This window comes from Octodon degus, unplaced genomic scaffold (genome assembly GCF_000260255.1).
Source record: "Octodon degus isolate 3935 unplaced genomic scaffold, OctDeg1.0 scaffold00125, whole genome shotgun sequence".
NCBI lineage: Eukaryota > Metazoa > Chordata > Mammalia > Rodentia > Octodontidae > Octodon > Octodon degus.
Genome location: NW_004524701.1, coordinates 3,383,822 through 3,410,013, shown reverse-complemented (window position 1 = coordinate 3,410,013; position 26,192 = coordinate 3,383,822). Strand labels below are relative to the sequence as shown.

General features: G+C 40.6%; 1 protein-coding gene across 1 annotated transcript in view; it reads right to left on the bottom strand.

Moving 5' to 3' along the window:
* Positions 1–26,192, bottom strand: part of Bmpr1b (bone morphogenetic protein receptor type 1B) — a 482,076-nt gene that overhangs the window by 196,583 nt on the left and 259,301 nt on the right. The gene's annotated exons all lie outside the window — the stretch shown is intronic.

Below are 26,192 nucleotides of genomic sequence, written 5' to 3'. Positions count from 1 at the left end.
CATCCAAGCAGGACTCAAAATTCTCAATGAGGGAAGGGGATACCTGCCCATCACATTTCAGCTTGTATTATTATTATTATTACAATTTTTTTTTTTTTTCGGAACCAGGGATTGAACTCAGATCCTTGCATTTGCCTGTCAAGCGCTTATCCTACTGAGCCATCTCCCCGGCCAGCTTGTATTATTATTAACCGTGCCAGGAGCTCATGAAAGTATCACAGAATGACTATATTTAACTGTCTGATAATTCATGAAAGAAAAGAAAAAACACTGATTCATTTTACTGCTCCATGGTAAATATGCTTGCATATTGAGCATTTAAATTGTAAACCTGAAGAATATCATTATTCATTTTAATATTGAGTTTTTCTAATTAAAATATATTTTAAAAAGAAGAGAAAACAGAAAACCATAAAGTGCACTAATTGTTTAAGAAATGATTATTTCCGTTCTTGTCAGGGCCACACAGAAAATATGTGGATTCCACTAGCTGTCCCGACTGACAGAGCCTGAAATTCTCTTTGAGTATGATATTAAAAATGAGGGAGGGATAATTAAGAGAGACTAAGAATAAAAAAGCCTCTTGCGGTTCTGTATATTGTTAGATGTGTGTAGTGTCACGTATAACATTCCCAGGAGCTAATCAGATTTTGAGATAAAGTGACTTTTTGGTCCCGACAGCCTTCATTTCATGGTCCCCTGAGAAGTAGGGAGAGCTGGAGGGAACACTCGAGTGCTTCCTCCTCTTGTCCGCTTCATTCTGCTTCTAGATTTACACCAAGCCACATCGGAGCTGCAGCCGTGCTGAAGACCAGACAGAAGCAGAAGGGAAGAAGGAAGTCTTACATTTTTTCATGACTAATGAACAGGTAAAATAATGTTGCCCAAACAGGTAATTTCAGTAATCAACTTGCTTATGCTTTGCTTTTATTTTGAAGGCAATATGTACTGAACCACTAAATGAAAATAACTGTTTTGCATGAACATTGTGTTTGGAGATTATGCAAAGGGCTACTTACACTAAATAGTAAGAAACGGGAGACTGTCACAGAACATAGCGGAAGTGCAGGAACCTCCAAATGTGTTCTCAGAGGGAATGCACCCACACTCACGGAGTCACCCCCTCTCACCTTCCCACTCCAGATGCTGGGCATAAATCTAAGGATGCACATTCAGGGCACTGGCAGTTTTCAGGAGTGCTCTTCCCTACACCATCTAATCTTTAGGACAAGTAGTGAAAGCGTCCCTGCTTTGCACATGAGGAAAAGAATGCTCCCAACAGGTCAGAAAAGAAGCCTCAGAGCCAAAGTGTGAAAAGACAGACAGAATCTGGATTCAGGTCACACATTAAATCCTGGGAAAATCTCCCAGCAGAACTTATTTTTCCTACTTTTCTATGGCTTCCTAAGGAAGCATTTGCCATTTATACTAAAAATGTTAGGTGCCCACTTCTGTTCTCCCCTGTTTCCAACTAGATACTTAATAAAGCTGTTGGTTATAAACATCCCTGGAGTTTGCCTCCTTTATTTTCTAGAAAAGAAAAATGGAGACTTAACTTTTACCTGCCCTTCAATTCTCAAATGACCACAACTGAGTCACTCAGCTGCACTCTTTCGTCTTTTATCACTGCTATGTCTAAGTTACTACATTTTAACGTATTTTTTGTTCAGTGCTGCCCTTGCTGGTGACACAGCTCCAACTTTCAGCACCAAGTACACCACCCTGACCCAGCTCAACTCTCTCAGCTCCGTTCCCTAGATCCTTACCATAAACCCACATTACGCTTTCCAAGACACCAAACTCAGTGTTTGCTGGAAATGCAGCATACAGCACTTCCACACTTCTGTGCCTCTTCACAGAGCAACCCTGTGATAATCTGTATGAATAGGGAGCAAATTTCCAGTTAGTGTAGGACTGGATTCAGATATGTAGAAATGCAGATTTAGATCCAAAGAAGGAAAATTTGTTTGGACACTGTAACTGTGGTATTAAGACTCGTTGTGTTCCTTCCTTGTGGTCTTAAAAATGTGACAAATTGCCTGACTTCATTGGCAATAATTTCTTCAGAAAAACTGAAGGGAAATGCATGTCGAGGCCTCCAGCTTCATCCAGCCAAGTTATGACTCGACTGTCTATTTCGATATGATTTTATGGGGCCTAGACAGTGATCCTATCCGAAGCAGCCACTCTTCTTTAAGTTTTATCAACTTTGTGATTTAAAAAATGAGCCAAAGAAAAATAAGTCCATTTTAATCGTGTGCTTATCCTTTCAAAAAAACCAAGTCATCTAGTCACCAGGTAAAATTGTGCAGAATAGTACTGCAGACATCCTAAAGCAGACTACAACCTGGGAGAGTAACCCTAAATTGTACTTAAGTGCTCAAATTATGACAACAGCGTCAATGGAACTAACAGGATATCTGCTAGAGAATTTTAAATATTTATGTGCACAAAGACTACTGCATTTTCCTTGGTAGAATGACGAAGTTCAAAGTACTACTGATGAACATTGTCATTTGGGTTTTTTGGTAATCAATACGAATTAAAAGCTACATTTTAGAACATATATCAGATGTTCCTGGAAAATGCATCTATCTCCAATAGCAGCTATTGAAAAGTTTATCAAAAAGTGTAAATAATGCATCAATGTCCCAAGCGAATGAGAGTGATGAAAGGCTCGTGCAGAGACAAGCCACATATCAGTTGGAAGCCAGGGCTCAGACTCATCGGCACCAGCGATGTTTTCTTAATTTCCTAAGTGAGCATAACATCACACTTGCCCAGTTGGCTTGGGATATCCTCACTTTTTGCTTCATTCTATTAAAAGCTACTCTGACTTACTTATATTCCTGACAAATCCATTTCGTGATTTTAATTGGCACTTCTAGAGCTTCTGCACAGTTCTGTATTTATTTTTTTTCTTTCTCTCAATAAACACTTGCTGAGTACCTGTGACAGGCCTGGCACCAACCCCCATCCCGCACCCCTTGATAGTTCTGAGGACTGAATCCTGCGCCTTCACCCTGAGCTACATCCCCAGAATCCTCCCCCTTTTCCTTCCCTGAGATGGTCTCACAAAGCCACTGAGTTTCCCTGGCTGGTTTCAAACTCTGTATCCTCCTGCCTCAGCTTCCCAGGATGCGGCGATTACAGACATAAAACCAGCATCTGGCTCACATCCTTTTTGTCAGCAAGGCTGTGGCGGGGACAGACTGATGACAGGTATTTTCCAATCAGTACTTTTATTCATTTGTTCAGTAAATATTTTAGAGCAGGTCCAATATGACAGCTTGCTTTGCAGACTTAGGGCCACTGCAGTGAACCAGACATTCCCATTCTCCACCTCATGGCCTTTACGTTCTAGAGGGAAAAGAGACACTGACAAAGGAATAGAATTAGTATCTGACAGCAAAGAGGAGAAAAAGGGAAGTAAATCCAGGTAGGGTGGGGTTTAAGGACAGTTCTGCCCTGGAAGCGAAGGCCCAACTGAGGAGAATCAGCCAGCCATAAGAAAACCTGTGAGAGAGCAGTGGGAACAGAAAGGAACTGCCGGACGCTCTGGGTCAGGGCCCCTACCAGGGGACACAAGTACAGCAGCAGGCACAGGGCGCAGACAAAGCAACAGATAGAGCAGAAGGTGTGGCTGTGCTAAGCCAGTGATTCCTCAATGCACTACACACTGGAATCACCAACATGTTGTTAAGAATCCAGATTGCTCAGTCCAGAGATACAGCTCCGTGGCACAGAACCTGCCTGGTAAGTACAAGGCTATGAGTTCAATTCCTGGTACAAAAAAAAAAAAAAAAAATCTAGATGCTCCAAAGATCAGTGAGGTCAGAGCCCTGTAGCTGGAATTTCGGGGCTCCCCAAAGCAGTTCCTGAGGTTCAGGCAGGGAAGAGGCCTCCAAGGGAAATTTAAATTTCAACCTAGTCACGTGACTAATCACTTAATGTCAATGTTGCACCTCAGTTTCCTGCCATGCACCTGATTGTTTAATTTCTATGTAGATATTTAGTAAGGAGAAAAACACCCATGTTCAAATTCAACTAGTTTAGGGGAACATGCCTTCTTGTAGAAATGTCCAAAACAACTATATTTATTTATTTATGTCTACTGCTTTTATGTATTTTCTGTGTATTCTAGAATACATCTGCTCATAAATTTGTAAATAATTTTCTTAGAGAAAAAAGACATGCAAAAAACTAAGATAGTTTTTGCTTAGATTATTTCTTGAGGTATCAAACCCAGGGGCACTCAGCCAATGAGCTACCTCCCCCACCCTTATTATTCATTTTTTTTTTATTTTGATGCTACTCTTTTTTGTAAGAGATGGGGGTCTCACTACGTGGTCCCAGCTGCTCCTGACTCAGGTGACCCTTGGATCAAGGGACCCTTCTGCCTCAGCCTCCTGAGTAACTGACACAGCAGTGGTGCCTTGCTTCATTAATGCCTTTGTTACCAACAATTTGTTTCACACACAAAGGTGTTTTGCAAAACCTTGTTTTTGCTTGCAAACTCCAAATAGGATGACAAATGTGACTCTGGCCATGTTTCCTGCACAACACAAATATGGAAAAATCATGTAACAAATCAAGTTTGTGAGCTGAGGTGCCACTATGTAGGCACCCACTACCATGTATGACATTGTTCTTCAGATGATCTGCAACCAACCAACTGATCAAAGTGATTCTGTCACAGTAGATTACATGTGCAGTTGAGGTCATCTGTCAAGGGGACACAGCACTTTTGCAGTACGCAATTTTAATAAAAGTTCATTAGCTAGAGCTTAGTGGCAGAACAGGGAACTAATCTTTGGGGAGAAGTGGGGTTGCTTTATTAAGACTGTCAGTGCCTAAGATCCTCATGGGCTCCTGTGATGATTTGACATTTACATGTACTTAGCAGGTACAGGTGGTATTTCTGTTCAAATAAACACTTGCAACACCTTTTTTTGGAGCATATTTAGCAGATAATGAAGTCTCCTTGTCATAGTAAAAACCTACATTTTTCTGACTATTAGTATCACTTTAGGTTATTATATTTAACAGTTAATAATCATTCACAACCAAGCAACTTCAGTTAATTGTGAGAAAGGCAAAAGCAATCAAGGACCAATCACATCACAAGAAGGAAGCCAATCACCTAAAGGCTGCCTTCACTACTGTGCAGAGCTGAGAGCTGGGAAGAGCTGCACCGTGAGCATCTGTTAGCACACAGAAGAATGCTAACTGCTTCAGGGAACTTCATTAAAAGCACAGCCCTCCAACAGAATATACTCCTGATATTCCTTTGGTCACCTATTCAAAACTGTTTACCAAACTTATGTATATTATTATTACACTGTCACCAATTTTTTTATGGAGAATTTTAAGGCACTAGCCCAATTTTCTGCACAGTCCACTGGTTATGGAATTCACAGCATAAGAGTTAAAATGAGCAGCAGCTTCCACTCCAGCCTTTCTTCTTACTGCTTTATCTGCTGGATGCAGACTGGGCCACCTCCTGCTCAGCACAGCCTCTGGAAGTCCTTATGTACCTTTGTAACAATCCACAGTATTCTCAGTTGTTAGGAGACATATGTCTTCACTCAGCGCCCTCACTAAAATGGGAGCTCTGCTTTCTATCTATTTGCAGGTTTCCAGCACCTTTCTTTGAGGTGCTAAATAAACAATCAAATTCAATTAATAGATGAATAAGGAGGACTTAGTGACATCCCACTGTTGAACACACAGAGCAGCAGCACAGTGCTGGTTTGAGCTGTGCAGACAAGAGCACCCTTCCCATGCCCTGGCTGCCATTTGCTGCCCCCCCTTACTAAAATAAAGAGAAGTAAGTAATACGTGAAAATGTAGAATGAGTGATAGGGCTAAATTCCAAGCAAGAAAGTACAATCAATAGGAAAGTGAATTGCAGACTCCAGTGAAAATTAAATAGAATCCTAAAATCATTCAACCACTCACTCACTCCTTCAGTAAATAATACTGAATATCTAACATATGCCAAGCACCTATTACATACAAAAATCAGTAAGACACGACCCCTGACTCCAAGCAGCACAGGCAAAATCTGTAACAGGTGGTAACAAAAGCAATACCAAAGTTATGCAAAACTGATAAGCTGTAAGTACAGTAGTTAAAAGGGAAGAAAATTCTGCTTAATTAGCTACCTTTGAATTAAGTCTATAGGATACACATAAATTACTGTAGCAGAGGCAGTAGAGGGGACCCATTCCAGAAAGTGATATAGACGCGAGAGGCTGTACAGCATGTGCAAAGAATGAGCTCTCTGTGGTGGGTCTGGCCTGCAGTGTAGGGAATGCCTGGGGACAAGACAGGGAAGGGAGAAAGGGTCTGCAGTGTGGGGCCTCATCTCCTCTGGAGACACTCCTCCCAGCAACAGCAGCCCACCAAGCAGTCCTAAGAAGCAGAGGAAATGCTGTATCCATGGTATTAATTGGAGGAGGAAGAGAAAGAGCAGGAGGGTAGGGAACCACTTAGGGGAGGAGCTATGAATGGTAGGGAAGCAGCTATGCATGAATGAATCAATCAATGAATCAATGAATAATCAAATGCCAGAAAGGTCCGTGTTTAAAGTGTTAATAAAATGTGGCTCATGTGATGAATATATCAACTTAATACAAGCATTACTGGTATAATCGATGAGTTAATGTCAATTAGAAATAAATAACTTAAAGACTTTTACTAGAAAATTAACAAACATAACATTAAATTCCTGCTTAAGGGAAAAAAACATCAATTTTATAAGTAAGAACTAATAATAAATCACTACGTGTATTTCATAGTATAACTAAGATACTAAAATTGAAGTGATCAGAAAATACATTATCAAAATTGGACATTCAAAAAAACAAAAAGGATATTCCAATCACCTACTTCCCTCTGGTATTTTTATGTTATTGTCATAATCTTATTCCAATTATTTCATGTATTGCTATATATTTCTTTTATAGGCTTAATACTTACCTACATTTGAAAAACATTTAATAGTTTGCAATTTTCTTTATTTGAAAGACAACTAGACAGTCTTAGAAATCAAAGTGTAGTTTAATAAACAAATCTGCCAATTTCACTAGAGAAATTTACCTGAGAGTGAACTCTTGGGACAAACTACGGCCATGACATGCAATAAGCGTCGTACACTGGAGCTGAACTTTCCTACACTTAGTAAGTTAGAGATACTGCCTTCAGCCTTACAGTGATGGTTTTCATTGTCAGTAGCCAGGCTGATGGCCAAAATGTGATGTAGTTTCTCAGGTAAAACAATCACAGTGAGCTGGGATGACTAATGCTTCTATTTCCTATCATTTTGTATCACCTTCGACTCTGGAAGAGGGTTACATGGGACCTGGTCTTTTGTTGGTGCAGGAATGATACATTTGTATTTTAGATTGGAGACAGTTTTCTGGTCTTGGGTTCTCACAAGCGGCCACATGCCTGGCTATTACACGAAACTGTTGTGGAAAGCAGTGAAGAAGCCAAAGCAGCTCGATGCAGGGAGCAGGGCCTAGCCTCTGCAGACCAAAGATCTGCAACAATCAGACACTTCCCACAGCACACGTGACTCATATATGTAGAGATGGAAGAGCCACTAAGCTGCCAGAGCCGACAGAAGGGCGACACGGTGCCTGCACATTCATCACCCTAAATGAAATTTTCATTGTTCCTATTCATGAAGTTCAACCATATGGCTCTTCATATTTTAAAAGATTAATTTTAAGAACAACTGAGACAACCTGTCGATACTTATTTAGTACTTGATGTGGGGAAGAGATGTAATTTCTCCTTTTCAGGAACATTTTTGCCTCTTTTCTTATAAAAACACAAGGTTTCAATAGCTGGCCAGTTAAAACTATTGCCATTCATAAACTCTGCATGTCTGAGAACTTGATACAACTTAAAACATGAACCACCTACAGTCATAAATGTAGCTTTTCCAAGGGGAAAGAAAAACATCAAATTTAGAATACTACTAAATACTCTAAGCAGAAATTCACCGAATGTTTAAATAGCACAATTTGACTTTTGAAACACAAAAACTCTACATCAATATTCTACAAACTTTTGAATTAACCTACAATTACAGGATATGAAGAAATACAGCCAATTTTGTTTGGAAAGACAGCCACAACAATCTCTCCCATCCCAAATGATGTGTTTTGAGGACTCCTCCCATAATGCAGTGGGAGCTAAATTCTGTCTTTCTTAATCTGGTGATCCTCTGATCAAGGTGAATGTGACATCATGTAACTTCCAAAGACAGTCCAAAAATGAGACTTACTGCCCAGTTTACTAGACAGAATATGCATTCTCAAAAGTTTTAGCTGTACTTCAGTGAGCTGTACTCACTGTCCAGACGATACTACACCATTAGTAAGACCAAGCTACCTGATGTGAGGAAACCAGACAGACCTAGAGACTACAGGAAAAAAAGACCTAAGTGAGCCAGGTGTGGAGGTGCACACCCATAATTCCAGCATCAGGAGGCTGAGCTGGGAAGATCATGAGTTAGGACCAGCCTGGGCTATATAAAGACACCCTTTCTAAAACAAAAATTTAAAAAGACATGCCTGAGCAGCTTCAGCCACTCCTTGCTCCTTCTCCAGATAGCATCTGATTGCAAACACATGAGCGACCCTCAGTCAGAGCCCCCAGGTTGAGCCCAGCTGTAAGCCCTGACTCGGGGAGAACATAAGGTTAATACAATTGTTCTTGTCCTAAACCACAACATTTATAGTGAGTTGTTAAAAAGCAATAGACAACTGGAAAATATTTAACAGCAGAAGTGAGGTACAGTTGGTTTTTGTTTTGTTTTGGTATGGGGAATTGAACTCAGAACCTTGCACTTGTCAGGAGGAACTGTTTTTAAAAAAAGTACTCAAAGCACAAGCATTGGCCTTGGTACCAGACAGTGAGTGGAAGACGAAAGGCCTTGGAGAGCTTGTCAGGGGCTCCAGAAAAGGCTTCAGGCCTTTGAGTACAGGCATCGTAGAAAAAAGGAACACTTTAGGGAGATATGAGGTCGAGTTAGATCACAGGAGAACATGTAGTAGTCAGCTCACCCCACTGAGGTGAAAAACAGAAAATGTACCTGAATTCCATTCTAGATAAGGGCTTTTAAGTCAGAACACTAAAGGGGCACCTTTCATTTGCACTTTCATTTCTATAATGTGGCTAGAGACAGATGAGGAAAAAAAATGTTTAGTTTTCAGCAAAATTTAAAGGAATAACAAAAAAAAAACAAAAAAAAAAAAAACAGAAAGACAAAACTCACTGGGTTTGCAAACAAAACTGTCTTGTTTGCCTGTCAGTTTAAAGAGCAACACAACCTGAAAATAAGAACAAGTTTCAGAGAAGATACAATATCAAGCACAATCAGAAAGATCTAGTCTACCAAAAAAGGTAAGAAGGCTAAGAAAACACAAAAAAACCCTTTAATCCTTCAAGAAGGGCAAGTTAGAGCCTCAGCAACCCATTAAGACCAACAACAGGCCTTCTATAATTGTTGAAGTGTGCCTGACTTTCTTTGCCAAATGACAAGACTATCTGAGGGTGTTCTCCTCGGCAATCTGCGGGAACCCCTGGTAAAAAGTAATCCCAAAGTTTGGGGTATGGCTTTTGCTAACAGAGGCATTATGAATCGATACATAAGAAGCCATCAAAGAATGTTAAAGAAGTGTACCAGCTGCAACTTGAACTGGAAGGAAACAAAGACAATACAAAACAAAAAGTAGCCTTTGGACTCCCAAACTTTCATAGACAGGATGAAGAATGAGAAATGGTCAGCTACAAATAAAGGCCATGTTTTTTTGGAAAAAGAATGATTCAGAGGATGGAAACTGAGCATGCTGGAAGCCAGAACCATGAGTCACAAAGGACAATTCCCAAGGAATGGACTGAATTCTCCTTAAGCAAATGGCAGCCCGAGCATCTGCGTTTCAGAACTGCCACCGAATACAGAAGCCCCGCACTTCCCCTGGTTGAGCGAGGAGACCACAGGATGTCTCAGGCTTCTCCCACCGCTGAATGTGCCACGTATGAAAGACAGGGAAACGATTCTCTTCAGTTCAGAACAGCCCAAAGCTTTCATTACTCCAGGAAGTTCATGCATTGTCTCCACATAGATACGATTTAGAGGACAAGAACTGACATCGAGTTCACACGGCAATGCAACGGCACTTGAGAGTGCTGAGTGCCGGAAAATTCCGCAGAGTGCAAGTGGCCGCGTCACAAGGCAGACTGTGGAAAAATCGTATCTTCCAAAGATGACTACAATACTTCCCATCCCGCACATTCTTCTTATACTGGAACCAACACTCATGTCATCTCCAGTCCCTCCCTTTCAGTCAACCAGAGCACAAATGAAGCTGTCTGATTTTACAAACTACTTCCTAAAAGGCAATGCACATATCACACTGCTGACTGTGATCCTATGACATTCTCTCTATGGTAGCAGCTGACTGCCTTGTGGCTACCACGCCACGCCGAGGCTGAGCAAGGAGACCAAACGGACAGGACACGAGGGTGCATGAGGACAGAGCGGGGGCAGCTAGCGGCCAGCTCCAGCCACTCTGCTTCAAGTCCACTGCCTGGCTGACTAAGCGTGCAAGAGTGAACTGGACCAGAAGCAAACAGCCTACTCTACACAAATGCCTGTCCACAGAAACTCTGAGATGTCACTAAGTAGTTTTTGTGGTTTTTAAGCCACTATAAATTGGCATGCTCTCTTATGCAGCTATAATTCATAGATATTAAAATCATCAAATCATGTCTTGTTACATACAAAAATGTTTCAGCATTTACTAAAAATAACTTTGGATGAAGTTTTTGAAGAAAGCCAAACTATTTCTTTTAATGACACTGTCTGTACATCTTCAGGTAAAAATCACTATAGAAAACCAAAAAGTCAGATATTGTAATCTCATAACATCAAAGAAAAACAGAGTTCTAATGTGTCTGCTAAACAACCCCAGTCTCCAAACAAGGCCCTGTACCTCTGCGCACTCAGGGGGTTGCCCCTGCAGTCTCTGTATTATGTACGCCCATGTGACACTACAGACTCCCCCCGTGGGGCTTACGGACTCCCTGTGCTCCCCCTGACTTCTCAGTGGCTTGGCACCTCCACAGTCTGATCCCTGCTGTGGAACCTTAACAGTCTCAGACCTCCTTCCCTGCGAGGTCCACTGCGAGACTCAGAGTCAGGGAAGTAGTCTTCTAGCTGTGTTGTGTACTCTTTGCTCCTTCATCCATATGAATCAGAGCATAACTCATGAAAGAATGCAAAGAACACCAAGACTTTTGTCCCAAGCCTTCAGAGTTCCTTTCTTTCACTGCTCTGTCAATAAGTGGAGAGGAGGCGACTATCTATAGTTGTATTTCCTTTGTCTCTGGGTCTCTCTGTCTCTGTCTGTCTCTCTCTGTCTCTGTTCACTCTGTTTCTGTCTGTCCTCCTTCTCTGTCTTTCTCTCTCTCTCTCTGTCTCTCTCTGTGTCTCTCTCTCTCTGCCCCTCTCTCTCTGTCCCTCTCTGTCTTTGTCTCTCTCTGTCTCTCTCTGTCTCTGTCTGTCTCGTCTGTCTGTCTGTCTGTCTGTCTCTCTCTCTCTCTCTCTCTCTCTCTCTCTCTCTCTCTCTCTCTCTCCTTCTCTCTCCCCCCGAGTGCTTATTACATTCGCTGCCTATGCTAAGAGATGTGGTGATTATGAAGGTTAAACTATGGGCAGTTCTGTGAAGCAAGTGTCAGTGCAGCAGGGCAGACATGAATTATTAAAGCAATAAGATAAAATAATCAAATAATAAACTAGCTCAATCAAATATTAAATCCTTAATATTTGTCAGACTTCACAGAATATGTACCAAGGAAAAAGTAAAGGACATAGAAAGAATATCATGATAGAGCTACAAACAGGCTTTATAAATAATACCCAGCACCAAAGCCTGGCAGGCTACACAAGTGATTGAGGAACAGAATTGGCAATGAGATGGGGGACACAGGAGGACACTAGTAGCATTGAGGCTGAGGCAGGGAGGGCTCAGGAGTCAGCAGAGGTAGTTGACAGAAGACTAAACATGGAAAAGCAATTTATTTATTTATTTATTTATTTATTTATTTATTTTCATGTATTTAGTACAAGGTCTACAGGGTCTCATTACAGGGGTCAGACTCATAGTAATCCTCCCAAGTGCTGGGATTACAGGAACACACTAACATGCACAGGCTCAGTCACCATCTCAGGCCAGCTGGGCACTCCAAGGATTGAACCCCAGTCCCTATGCCTGCTTTAGTCTGCTGAGCTATCTGGTCAGCCCATGAAAAAGCAATATTTGAAATGGATGTGCAAAAATGGAATGTTAAAAAAAACTTTCCCTAAAGTTAAGCATAAATGTTAACCTAGGAGTAATATCTTCTTAGGAATACAACCATGACAAATAGCTTCAAAAATAATGATTATATAGAAGTTGCTAGGAAAAACTTTTAATTTATTTAAACTTGTATGAAAAATATTAATAGGCAAAATCATCCAATGTATGGAAGAAAGCATTAGCCACCATAACAATCTCAACTTTGCTGGAGATAAAATAACTGAAAACTTTAAAACTTAGTTTTAGTTAAGAGAATCAGTATAAGATTTAGGAAGGTTATTGGAAAGGCTCTAGAAAGAACACTACTACTGTAAGTCCAAATTGATAGAAATAATCTGGGAAACATTTTGGAAATAGAACCAGAGGTGTTAAAATGTTAATACAGTATTTAAATACCCTTTTTCTAGGTAATTCAGTTTACAGAAACTGATCAGAACCAAGAATTCTGATTTCAGTAAATAAATGCTGCATAAAGAGTAATGATTGACTTACAACTATTATTATGACACTGATATTTATTGTCTACTATAAAATGGCTTTTATGAAAACATTGTTACCTTAGTACTTCTAGTATCTGAATGCTTTACGATCAGCATTATCTCTATTTTATAAATGGAAGAAGCATTACAAAGTTATAAATTCAGAAAAAAGCTGTATCTAGATTAGAAATCTACAGTTTGTGCTCTTTCCATTTTGTATTTTCTTCTGTCCTCTACAATTAAATGTATTTATAAAACCAAAAAATGAAAAATATTAAAGCAACTAATAATGGAATATTATGAAAATATGGAAGGTATACACCTGTAATTCCTGCTACTTAGGAGGCTGAGGCAAGAGGATCGCAACTTCAAAATAGCCTGGATAAATTAGTGAGACCCTGTGTCAAAATAAAAGATAAAAAAGGCTGGGGGCATAATTCAGTGGGAAAGCAAACTTGAAGTCAATATCTACTACTAAATACACACACAAATACACACACACACACACACACACACACACACACACTCAAACTTCTAGGAAGCAAAAGATTGGGAGCTGATGTCTGTATTGAGACATCTGTAAATAAGAACATATTTTGATACCATGTTTTAATTGTTATGTGAAGCTCAGCCCTGCAGTTAACTGCCTTGAGTGAGAAAAAAAAGCAAATGATAATTAGCCACACAAGATGTCAGTGTTAGTGTCCACTAATTCAGCTAAAGCATGCACTGAACTCAAATACCCTTTTCCAAGCAGAGACACACAGACAAATAGGCTAACAAGTCACATTCTTTTAAGACATCTCTACTGCTGGAGGAGAAGCAGTCACTTTTATTTGTCCTATTCTTTGGTTGAGTTCTCCCACATCCTGAGTTCTGGAAGCAAGGAGTAAAAAGGTTAGGAGACTCTAGTACCCGGGAGATGGATTCCAGATCTTCACCTGCCTTTGTTCAGCATGTGATTCTAATATTCTCTCAAAAATTGAATAGGCCTCTGGAGGGCATCTCTGGTTTATTAGAGATGAAAACTACACCTCACAGAGCGGCAGGCCACATAAAAGAAACATCTGGACTGATGTTCAACTCTATCCACACTCAGCAATCCAGAAGCCCACAGAGGACAATACACACTCAGCAATCAGACTTGCTGAGATCTAAGTTCAGAGGCAACCCCCTGGGAGCTGCTTTCCTTTGTCACACTGCAGATGGAGAGGGTTCCCCAACACAATGTCTCTGAAGTGGTCCCCACAATCACCATCATGTGATAAATGCTCCCTGTCATTCAAAACCCAGTAATAACATGCCCTCTCCACACTATGCTGTCCTGGAGAAGCTCCAGTACATATAAGACTGTGGTGTTTTTAAACGTTTTTAGTAGTTTTATGGTTCCAATAGAAACACTTTGCCCTAAAAATGAAGCATTATGAATGCCCCAAAATTATCTCAAACTGTGAAACATAACTAATTCAAAATATTAAAACATCATTATTCACACTGCTGTCCCATAACGTCCCAAAGCACTGATGGCAAAAGTGTTGGACCAGTCTCATGACAACAGTGAAATGCAGCCTGAATTCGGTAACTGCAAGACCCTGTGTTAAATGAAGGGCAATTAAATATAGGTCATTTAAATATGGTATGGTTTATCTTGCTGAGTTTAAAGGCTTCATAAAAAATATGGCTATCCAAAATAAGAGATATTAACAAGAAATAATCCCAACATAAGTAAGAGCTAATCTACAACCGTAATCACAAAATACAAAAAATAAAACATCTCAGAATATAGTAAACATTTTAAAACTTGTGAAAATATTACATGTTTCACATGTAATGATTCAAGGCAACCAGAACACCATAATTATTAACATTGTGACAGACTTATAAACTTGAAGACACAATTATTTAATAAATAATACTTCAGGACACAATTATTTAATGAGAGCCACAGAGTATGTGTCAGGTACTATTATAAAAACTGAAGATACACAGAAGAGCAAAATAAACCAAATTCCCTCCCAAATGTAGCTTCTACTTTAGTGGGAAAGACAATTATGGTTCAAAAGTCAAACATTCAATACATTAGAGATAAGTGCTACGGGAAAAATAAAGCAAAGAAGAAGCATTCCTGCTGTACGGATTCCAGCTCACCAAGAACATGAGTTTCAATTCTCAAGTGAAAGTCAGCGTAACACACAGGGACGCATGCGCACCAGCGTTTAGAGCAGCACAGTTCCTAACAGCTCAATCTTGGAAGCAGCCCATTTGCTCATCAACAGTGAATGGACAAAGGAACCATGCCACTCGTTCACACAGAGTACCACTCTGCCAGAAAGACAGACAAACTGGATCCTGTGCAGGAAGAAAGTGGATGCATACCGAAACCATGACGTTAAATAAATCAGCCACAGAAGCTTAGCTATCACATGGTTTCTCGTATACAGTAACCTCGAAGTGTAAAGAGTGAAACAGAAGTTAGATAATGGAAAGTATGAAGACAGATCTTTCGCAAGTGGGAAGCAGACCGAGTGACGGGGCCTAGGGAGAGGGATGCGCTGTGTGACATCCCTGGGCCAGCTTCACACGAGAGCTGCACGTACAATGGGCTGCATCTGGGAACTGATGAAATAGGAAAGCAGGAGATTTTTCATGTCTTTTTTTTTTGAGGGAGGGCGGGGTACAGGGTCTCACGACGCAGCTCAGACTTGTAGTGATCCTCCTCTTATCAGCCTCCCCAGAACTTGGATTACAGGAGTGCACCACCATGTCAGGGCTTGGTTGCCAGCTCAGCACGCCCAGGGGTGGGTCCAGGGCAGCATGGGGTACTGGGTACCAAACCCCAGTCCCTGCGCTTGCCTAAGCAGACACTTAGTCTGCTGAGCTATCTTGCCAGCCCCACAAGATTTTCTAAATACCCCATTTCAAGGTTAAAAATGCTTTAACAGGCTACAAGTTTTCTGAAAATATTACTTAATGCTAAACTAAAGGTCTTAGGGTTTCTGTTTTGTTAGGTTGATGTGGTACTGAGGACTGAACCCAGGGCCTACACACTAAGCCACAGCCCCCAATCCTTTTGCTACATTTTATTTTGACACAGGATCTTCACTAAGTTGCTATTAGTAGCCTAATAACCACAGGTTGCTGAACAAGTAATTACCAGTGTCACAATGTAGACATGGTGATTCCTGGCATACGGCAGACCCACAATGTCTGAGACAAACTGTGTGCCCAAAAGAAATGTTCAAATACCCACAAAGGACAGTGAGAAGCTGCGAAGTGCAGACAGAACAAACAGAAACCCCACCAAATGGCTAAGACCTAATTACATGGGGACAGTGAGTGTCTCAGCGCGTGACGGTACCGATGGTAAAATGCACATCCAGACCTTGGGTTATGACAGAGCCCACACAGAACACAGCCAGGCACCACCTCCAGTGCAGGCCGCAAGCTGTGCGCTGGTCCCCGCCCCCTCCCAGGGCTGCCTGGAAGTTCCACACCAAAGCAAGCTGAACACAACTATGGAGCACAGTGCATGGTGGGCTTGCTACCTCTCTACTTCTCCCCCAGGCTAACATTTTAGTGCCTGAAAAGATACTACAAGTTTTATCAGAAATATTCTTATGAGGGCATCTATTGTTTTTAAAAAGCACATTTTTCTGGAAATCAGTACATTGCATTTTAAAAATTTCAAATACATCCTATAAAAAGACCTTTCTACACTTGCCATATTAAAAAGAGAACAAAACAAAAACCTAAGTGCATGCTCACTAGATCCCAGTGAACATGAATACTTTCCTGCAGTGAGATTCAGAGAGCTTTTCACAAAGCAGAAAGTGGTCAGAAGGCAGGGGTACCGTTATCGTCAGCAAGTAATGGTCCTCCCAGTCTTTAGCTTCTAGAGAAGAACTAAAGCAGAACAAGCCACACAAATATGATTAAGCAATGATGTTTGGAGAGATTCCAGGAAAGGGCCAAAGATGACAAAAAGTAAATTAAAGAAAATGTCCCTGAATGTGAAGTTACAAGTATAGGTTATACTTGGTAGCTATTCATGAGGAAAGTAAACTGAGATGTTATGATGAGGACCTTTTGGAAATACCTTCCAAATAAGATAAAGAAAATGACCAATCTCCCAGAAGGTCTTCTAAGAAGAGGAATTTCTTAGATCTCCTGTGGTCTAAGAAATTTCTGGATCTCACTTACTTTAAGTTTTTATAGTAGTATGATCAAAATAGACTACAGTTATGAATATAACTAATGGAAAAATCTTGATCACATCAGCAAAAACACATGAAATTGAAAATTACTGTACTATAAAACAAGAAAGTGGGACATAATCCCGGAAAGTTACTTTTCCCTAAATATGGCTGATGCACACACCCTGTAACAAGAGTTGCATTTTTCATGGTCCCACTTTCTGAATGGCTCTGGCCCTACATAGACTTTTCAATTCAAAGACCACTTGTCATCGCCCCAAGAAACTAGAGTTGAAGAAAGTCCTAAAAAGAGTTGTCTTGATAAGAAATATAATAGGAAGCTACCCCCTAACTCTTACGTATCTATTTCTCTATAAAGTTATAGGACTGGAAAATAACATGTGAAATGTTTTCTCATGGATTCTAATCTACATAAACTAGAAACAGCTCAGACACCTGGCCTGCCTGCCCCCTTGCCTCTGCCTGAGGTGAGCACATCATTCCATCACAGGCCAACACTGCTCAAGGCTCCCACTCCCTTCCCAAGATTTCAACAACCTGCTCCTTAACTCCTCCCATACTATCTCTTAAGGAACAGCTGCTGTGTTCATAAAAATTTTCCAATATAAATCTACCATTTCAAACACCCACAATAATCCACAGTTGTCATCAAAATTTAGGTTTTCAACTTTTATGAGTGCTTTAATTTCAAACCAGTAAAATGAAAAAAAAATTTTAGGCATAAAAGTTGTCATAAATTCTACTGAGAACACTCATTCCCTGTGCACAAAGTCAAACAAAGGACATGAAACTGTCCAGTCAATCAAATTTCCACATGCAGTGGAACCCCAGTTCATGAACTCAATTCTCTCGACAATTCTGGTCACAAACCAAACTGGACAGGAACAGAATCAAATTTCCCCGCAAGTCAACATTGAACAAAACCACTGAATTTGATTCAGTTCTTGGCCAACTGGGTTTCCAACCAGAATGATGAAAAGGATCAAGAACTAGGATATTACTGTGCATACATCAGTAGAATTCATTACTTAAAAAAATCCACTGTATAATCAATTCATCTTTGAAAAAAAACTGTAACCAATCTAGAAATCTGCATATTTTTCTTCACAGTATATTTTTATTCTTTGCACAAGCAGGCATACATCCATTTTTCTTATAGCAAAAATTGTATGCTCTTTTTTCCGTGGGTACTTAAATATTCCATTTTTTTAATGAACTACCATTCACTGCAAATACTCCTGTTGCTCTTTTTGTTTTTAGTATTGTATTTTTTATCCTCTTGAAATACCTACTGTGCAAAAGGTAATTCAATCTACACATTTAAATACTATGCTAAAATCTAAACATTTATAAGTCCATTATATGAGAATTCTCACTTTTACTCAGGTAGGTTTGAAGCTATTTTTAGCTTCCACATGTGTTCTCAAGCAATGTATTCCCAGAACAAGAAAAATTACCAGGGCTGTAAATCAGAAACAACACTGTATTAGTTATCCAACAAGGTCGTGTTATTGCCACTTAACATTTGGTGAGAAAGATCTTGAAACATGGTACATATATCAACTTTCATCTCATTTCAGAAGTCAACATTGAAATGAAAAGAGTCCAAAGCCAAGACTTTGTGCTGAGAGATTCAGAGTCTTTTTTTCTACAACTGGGTGGTCGCACGTCCCTCTCGGTAAGCGCTCCACCAGCGGAGGCTTTCCCTCTGTGCCACTTTCCAACGTTTCTTTGTGCTTTCCAGTTTCACAAACGCTCCTTGTTGCAGCTCTGCTCTGGAGCTGCAAGCTCGGGTCTCGGCTGCTGCGCCCCTCAGCCGCACTCCTCCTATCAGTCCTTCCAGAGTCTGTGTGTAAACAAGGGAGCACACATGCGCGGCTCTTTCCGGCCAAACCAAAATAAGTTTTTTCTGAACTCCACTCACCCAGAATAACACTCCTTCAGTGTAACACTAGATAAACGCTGGAGGAAAAAGTCAGCGGCACAAAATTCAACCAGCTTTACCCAAAACTACTGAAAGTTTTCATCTTTTTTTTTTTTTTTTCAATTTCTTTCGATGTTTTAAACCAAGAGTAAATTAGACTTTAGAAGGAAAAAAAAATCTTTAATTTTATATATTTAAAATATATCTTTAAAAGCCAGATAATAAATAGATCTGAATAGCTGGATTTCCAACACCTCCTGGATGGGGGTGGGAGTGGGGCTCAACTCAAACTTGTCCACCCCCAAGAAGCATCACCAAGTTATTTGGTGCTGTTCCTACCATGAGCCAGGCTGTTGATGTGATAGCTCCACTAACTCCACAGTAACACTGAGCGAGGACCCGCTGCTGCATCCCCGCTTAACCAGGAGGAGCCTAAAGTCAGATTTTCACTTTACCAAGATGTGCACAGCTCTGACTCACATCAAATGGCTGAGTTCTCAAGCAGGGTTCTTTTCAGCTCTGCAGCAGGGTCAAGAATCCAGGCCAGCAGAGACTTCTGGGACGAAAGAGGGTGGGATGGCGTGGGCTGCAGGTGCAGCTCAGTGCTGGAGGCTCACCTGGCATGCACAGCACCCTGGCTTTGATCCCCAGCACCGTCTAAGAAAATGATCATGGGAAAAATGAAGCATTAGGCTAGGCAGAGGCGGGGATCCTCCTGTAGGCATATGCTAGAAGCACCAAGAGCTGGTGTAAACTTGAAACTCTAAGATAGATGACCACAGCTAGAGACACAAAGAACATTTAGGACCATCTTTCATTTCAAGGATAAGAAGCCAAGCCTCAGAATGGTTAGTTTAGCTTGCCATGTGGCTTCAGGGAAGCCTTCTCACCTGCTATAAGAGCCCCAGCCACTTTGGCTATACCCACTGCCCCCCTCTCAGCCAGGAGACTGGGGAGCCCACATTACTCAGGAACCTACTAGGGACCAGGAGGTATGCTCACACATGCCATTCTGTCTGATGTCTTTTATATTGTACTTTGGATCAGATTTGAGGAAAGGACCCTTATGTACTAAAAAAGGCACTCTTTATAACTACGATTATAATCAATATTGTTGAGTTCTGGTCTACAACACAGGTTCAACCTAAAAGAAGTTTCTGAGCTCAGTGAGTTAATTTAGTCACTCCACAACCAAGCATGGACTGTGTGCTATATGCCAGGTACTGAGCTGCACACTGGATGAGCAAGAAGACAGGGATCTGGTGTGAGGTGAAACAGCAGCAAACTAGAAACAGAAGACACCTGCTAACGGGCCTGAGCACGAGTGACAAGACACAAAGAGCACAGTGTAGGAGCACACGTGTAGGCACAGTGACCCAAGCACCCAGTGACAGGCATGCACAAGGCTGAGTGGTGAGGGCATGGTGAAGGAGGGAGTAGGAGGGCAGCAGGAGGAGGGCTCCCAGTGGGAGAGGCAGCCGTGTTTAGGAGAGGAAGGTGTAATGACAACACAGTGGGACAGCAGAAAAGGTTGGGAGGAAGTGGCAGAGACGCAGTCTACTGCAGACAGAAGGGTTACAAAGCACAAGTAGAAACTGGTAGGAAGCCCAGATGTAGCCAGCTCTATCAAGACAGTGTAAGGAAGGCCTGGCTGGGCCAGAAATGGAGCTACAATGGTATGGAGGGCCACATCATTCACAGCCTGGAGGGAAACACTAACAAACTGATATTGAGACCCAGAGCCTGCCCTGGGAGGAAGTGGAGTCACTGCACGTTGTAATCAAGAATGTAAATTGAAGAAGACCTTAAGAAAACCACTTTAAAACCAAGGTGGAAGACAGACCAGCTAGGTTAGACTGGAAGAAAGTAGGCAAGCAGGAGCTGCTGCTGCTTCACGAACAAAGGCTAACTCAGACTGGGGAGCTCTCCTGCGTTTCCTAGCAAACACTGGCATTTTTAAGAAGTATGTTCCATAAGCTGCAGGGCCAAGAGGAAATATAAAGTTGGCATGGTAAAGTACAACAGGCAGACAGAATCAGGGAAGGCAAGCGTTCCAACCTGGTGTGGTGGGAAACAGGAGGCCTTTGACACGTGGGGTCATGGACATGAGCTCTGTTTATGAAAGTTTACCATATTAAGGCATCTCTGACAGCACAGACGAGCAATAAAATTATAAATGACCAATGAAAGCTCCTAATTAGTTCAGCACGTAACTAAAGTAGTTAGATAAGAGATGAAAAGAACGAGCCTGTAAGAGACCACCAGCAGGAATACAGAAATAGATTTCAATAGCCCTTTTTGCAGAGAGAGAAATGAAGTCAGTCACAAACTGGCTCAGAGGTCGGTAGAATTCTTCAGGAAAGTGAGCCTGAATCTGCATCTCCATCGTCCCTGCCATTCAGGAAGCTGAGACCTGAAGAACATAGTGAGATTTTATTTCAAAAGAGTAGAAAACAAGTATTTTTATTTGTTTGGTGGTACTGTGGCTTGAACTCAGGACCTTGCATCTGCCAGGCAGGCACTTCTTCCACTGAGCTATCTCCCTGGCCCAAAACCAAGTATTTTTATAAAAGACCAAATCATAAATGTTCCGGGCTTTGCAGGCTGCATGGTCTTTGACAAAGTACCTCAACTCTACTCCTGCAACAGGACTGTCCTGCCATGAGCCACAGACAGCATGTAAATAACCAAGTTGCTGCATTCTAATTTAAAATATATGAATAGATCATATATGCAAATAAATGCACTAAACATTTATTCTCTGCTAGGTAAATTAATATAAAATTGGTACATCAGTATAATTAATATTTACAATAGTAAATATAATCACATTTGCAATAGTGAGTATTTTGAGTACATAAGAGAGAGAGAAAGAGAGAGAAAGAGACAGACAGACAGACAGACAGACAGACAGACAGAGACAGAAATAAAGCAATAGGTTATATTTGGTTTGCAGACCCTAGTTTACCAACTCCTGAACCGCTTAGAGCTGGGAGGAGGGTAGCTCAGTGCCTAGTACTGATATGTTCAGCTATGAGTGACTGAGAACCTAAAGTAACAGTACAAGCCAGAACTTTCCTTCTAAACAAAACTGACTGGTCTCAGGTATGGCAACTGCTCAATTCCAAGACTCAGGCTTCTTTCACCCTTTTCCATCACCAGCCTTTACATGTGATTTGTAACACTGCACCAGCTTGAGTTCCAGCCATCAAATTGGCATTCCAGAGAACAAGGAAGATGAGTTTTTTTAAAAAAGAAAAAGACATGCCCTTCATTTTAAGGACAATTCTGTAACTTGCAAAACCATTATCCTTGTCTGTCTAGCACCAAATAAAAGCCAAAATATGTGACACTTGTTTCAAAGTGAGTGGCTCAACATCTTAGGTTATCATCCATTCTCCCTAAACAAAACAAAACAAAAAAAATTGTACACCTCTTAATTGTTGGCCTGTACAGCATTTCTTACTGGCTGAAAGGTACTCCATAAACTGTTTTCCTTCTGTCTGTAGTAATAAAACTATACAACACTATAAACATTTTCCATGTTTAACTCCAAGATATTTGGTTTTCTGGCTAGAAACAGTAGAGCTTTTGTTTTTAAAATTAAAGCAGACCCTAAAACCTAATTTGCTTCAGAATGCCAAGTATTTTTTTCTTCTCTTCTGTTCTAACATGACTGTCACCTAGCCCTGCAACATATGGCTGAGTTAGAAATTGACCACACCATCTCCAGTTGTCCCTGAGGTAATCCCTTGACATTACTGCTAGAAAACAACCAAGTATGGAGACTTTCAGAGTTTAGTATACAGGCGACGTATGCTATGAAATGATACACATGGTAAGCAGGAGTTGTAGTACAATAGTTGGAATGAGATATTTCACCTATAACTGGTAAACACAGATGCAACATTTCTTTTTAATGAATGTAATTTGATTTTCCATACAGGATGACATATGACTAAAACTTTCATCTTAAAACACAAAAGTTAGCTAAATTTCTGACCTTCCACATTTATAAAAGAAAATAAAAATTTGGGATCCCAAATAATTCTAATGAGATAAAAAGGATTGCTAGTCCTCACCTTCATGAAATAACTCCATGTGTATTGACATTAACATTCACTTTCAACAATAATTTGAAGACAAACTCTTAGTTTGATGCTGAAAACATTAAGGCAATTCAATTACCATTTAAATCTTTGAAAATTAACTTCCTCATTATTTTTCACTTTGACATTTTAATTTTTTACTTTTAAAGGGATTTCAATAATAATAAACAATGCACAAAACTTTCCAAGTTGCAACTACATGTAAACTCTCTACCCAAGATTTTATTTCAGATCTATCTCAACTCACATAATATTTTTATTACCTGACATTTTAATCAAAGATCAAAAACTACTGGCCAAGGCATTTCCAAAGCTCTGTGAAGTAAATTAACTTTATGAAATGGAACCCAGCTACATATTTTGTAATGAAATTTTATATTACATTTCAAGAAAGAATGCTGTCCTTATAAAAAGATAGCCAATGTGGCTCAGACAATAATAATGGTAAAAATATTTAAAAGAAATGTGAGAAGTAAGAAATATTTTAATAACCCAAAGCAATATTCCACTTTAGGAGTCTCTTTAAAAGGCTAACTTTTCCGGGATCAGACAAGTCCAACTCTACTGGGGCTGGCAGGGTCCTCAGGTCACACACTGCCAGCCCGGGGCAGACAGTGTGTGCGCACGGCGTCAGGGTCTCCCACCTGCCCACCGAGACTGCTCATCTAACCACGATCAGGAACTGACATCACGCCAAGTGCTTGGAAAAGGTGTCTGAATTCCATACACAGTGTGTGTGCATGTGTTTATGTTGTAGAAATTATACTGAAACGTGTAGGATGGGCAAATGCATGATTCTTCTCAGATTCTTTCTGTATCACTTGCTAGTTCAAAACTCTCCAACAGACGCTCCCCGTCAGTAGGAAGCTCAAGGCCCACTTCAAGCAGCTCTAACATGCAGGTGCCTCCGCCCACAGGCCCCACGCCTCCCGTGACTCCCGGATGTGAAGCTCTCTTCCGACCACAGCTGCTCCCTGGCATTCTCCCAACCAGACTCTGCTCATTCCAAGCTTCTGATTTTAAACATAATTCATAACTCATGGCTCGCACCCTTTTGCTTCAACTCACACCACCTCCTCACCATCCAGTTAAAACTCTCACATGCTCATGGGAACTCCGGCCATGCCAGCTCGAGCCAAGTCCTCCTGTTTCAGGACACAGTGACACATTTTACCTACACTACTTATTTTGACACCAACCACTACCAAGCATCCTTATTTTAAGCAATAAACAATTGTGAAAAGGAGCCAACACTGCAGACTTGCGGTTACAGGCTGAATTATGCTTCACTGAATTCCTATCTTGAAGCCCTCAGTACCTCCACACATGACAGGGCATGGAGGAAAGGCTGTGAAGAGGAAAGTAAGATGAAACGAGGCTCCAAGGGGGGGCTCATCTAATACGACTGGGGTCCAAAGGAGAAACCAGCAGGAACTCGTGCAGAAGTACGTTTGTAATTCATCTCGCAGCCTTGGGGAAGATATGCTCATGATCTGATACAAATGAAAGAGATGAAGAAACCTGCCCCCAACACCTCCCAGCCCCGCAGATACACTCTGTATCCTGGGTCTGCTCACCTCTAGAGATTGTGAGATGCACTATCCCAAACTGACTATGAAGAATGGCCTATTAAGAACATCATTATTAGGCTGAAAATAGGAGGATCACTATGAGTCTGATCTGTGCAGTGAGACCCTGTAGACTCTATACTAAATACATTTTAAAAACCAAGAACAACATTATTACTAAGGCCTTTTTTCACTAGAATACTGATGGGCTGAAAATTGAGACTTTTTTTTTTTCTTTCTTTTGGGAGTGACAGTGGCACCCAAGAAACACTACCACTGAAATACATCCTCAGCTCTTTTCCTTTTATTTTTGAGACAGGATCTTGCTAAATTGTCCATGCTGGCCTCAAACTTCAAATTCTTCTGTCCTAGTCAGTCACACAGCATGCACTGCCACATTTTTCTGTCTCCTTTTATTTTATGTATTTTAAACAACCATATGTAGTAGTCAGGTTTGTGGTTCAACAGTGCCCTATTTAAAATAGTTCTCTGAAATCCTCAAAGAATAGAGTATGGCATGCATATATCTGTCTTTTTTCATCTATACTATGTTTCTCAATTCATATAAAAAATGAGTTGATATCCCAGTGTCCAGAGCCTAATAAAAATGTTATACCACTGATGGAAAAATCTGTTTTCTATATTGTAGTATCTTTTTAAAAGAGATCTTAAAATCAGTAACATTCATCATTATCATAGAAAACTGGAATGTACCTCCCATCTTAGAGTTCATGAAACCTTAATTTATTAACTAAAGTTGTATTATCTCATAGGCATACGTTAAAAGAGTTATCACAAGGTCATTTATGAAACATCCCTATGATAAGGGAAAGGAACACAGAACAGGAAAGGCAGCCAAAGAAAAATCTTTTAAACCTGAATTTGCAGTACAGATATTAGGGTAAAAAAAGATGAAAGGAAAGAGCAAACTTAATGGGGTTAAGTCCTAGAGCTCCATTCCAAAGTGTTGCAAGAAATTTACAAAAAGGAAGCACCATAAAGAATTCTCATACACATTCTTCCACACAAGCACTGGGAAAGGAAACATCTCCAAGCAGGCGGCAGACTCTCCATACACAGCGTGTCCATAAAGTGGAAACCAGTCTCCTGCTTTACAGTCACACCTCGTATACTTCACGTACCGCCCTGGCAGGCAGGCCTCCTAGGTGGGGCATCGGGTTTCACAGCAAGCTCAAACCCAGGATTGTTAACACTAATCCATGGCAAGATTTGTGAATGAGAAGGAAAATAGATAGGCAAACAGCCACAAGAAAAATGGCCCCAATTAAAGGACTCACAACACTTCCCTATTGATTACCTGTTATGTCAGCAAATGAGTAAGCCAATAGCAATTATTCATTGCTGTTTATCAACACAGCAATCCACAATTTAAAAGCTTATCCACTTTAATCACCATATAGTGTTCATGTTTAGCTACTTCAAAATTTCTTTTGATGCAACAAGGTTATAAACTACATCTCATTGGGAAAAAAATCATAGTGAAAAACAAGTTGAAACTGA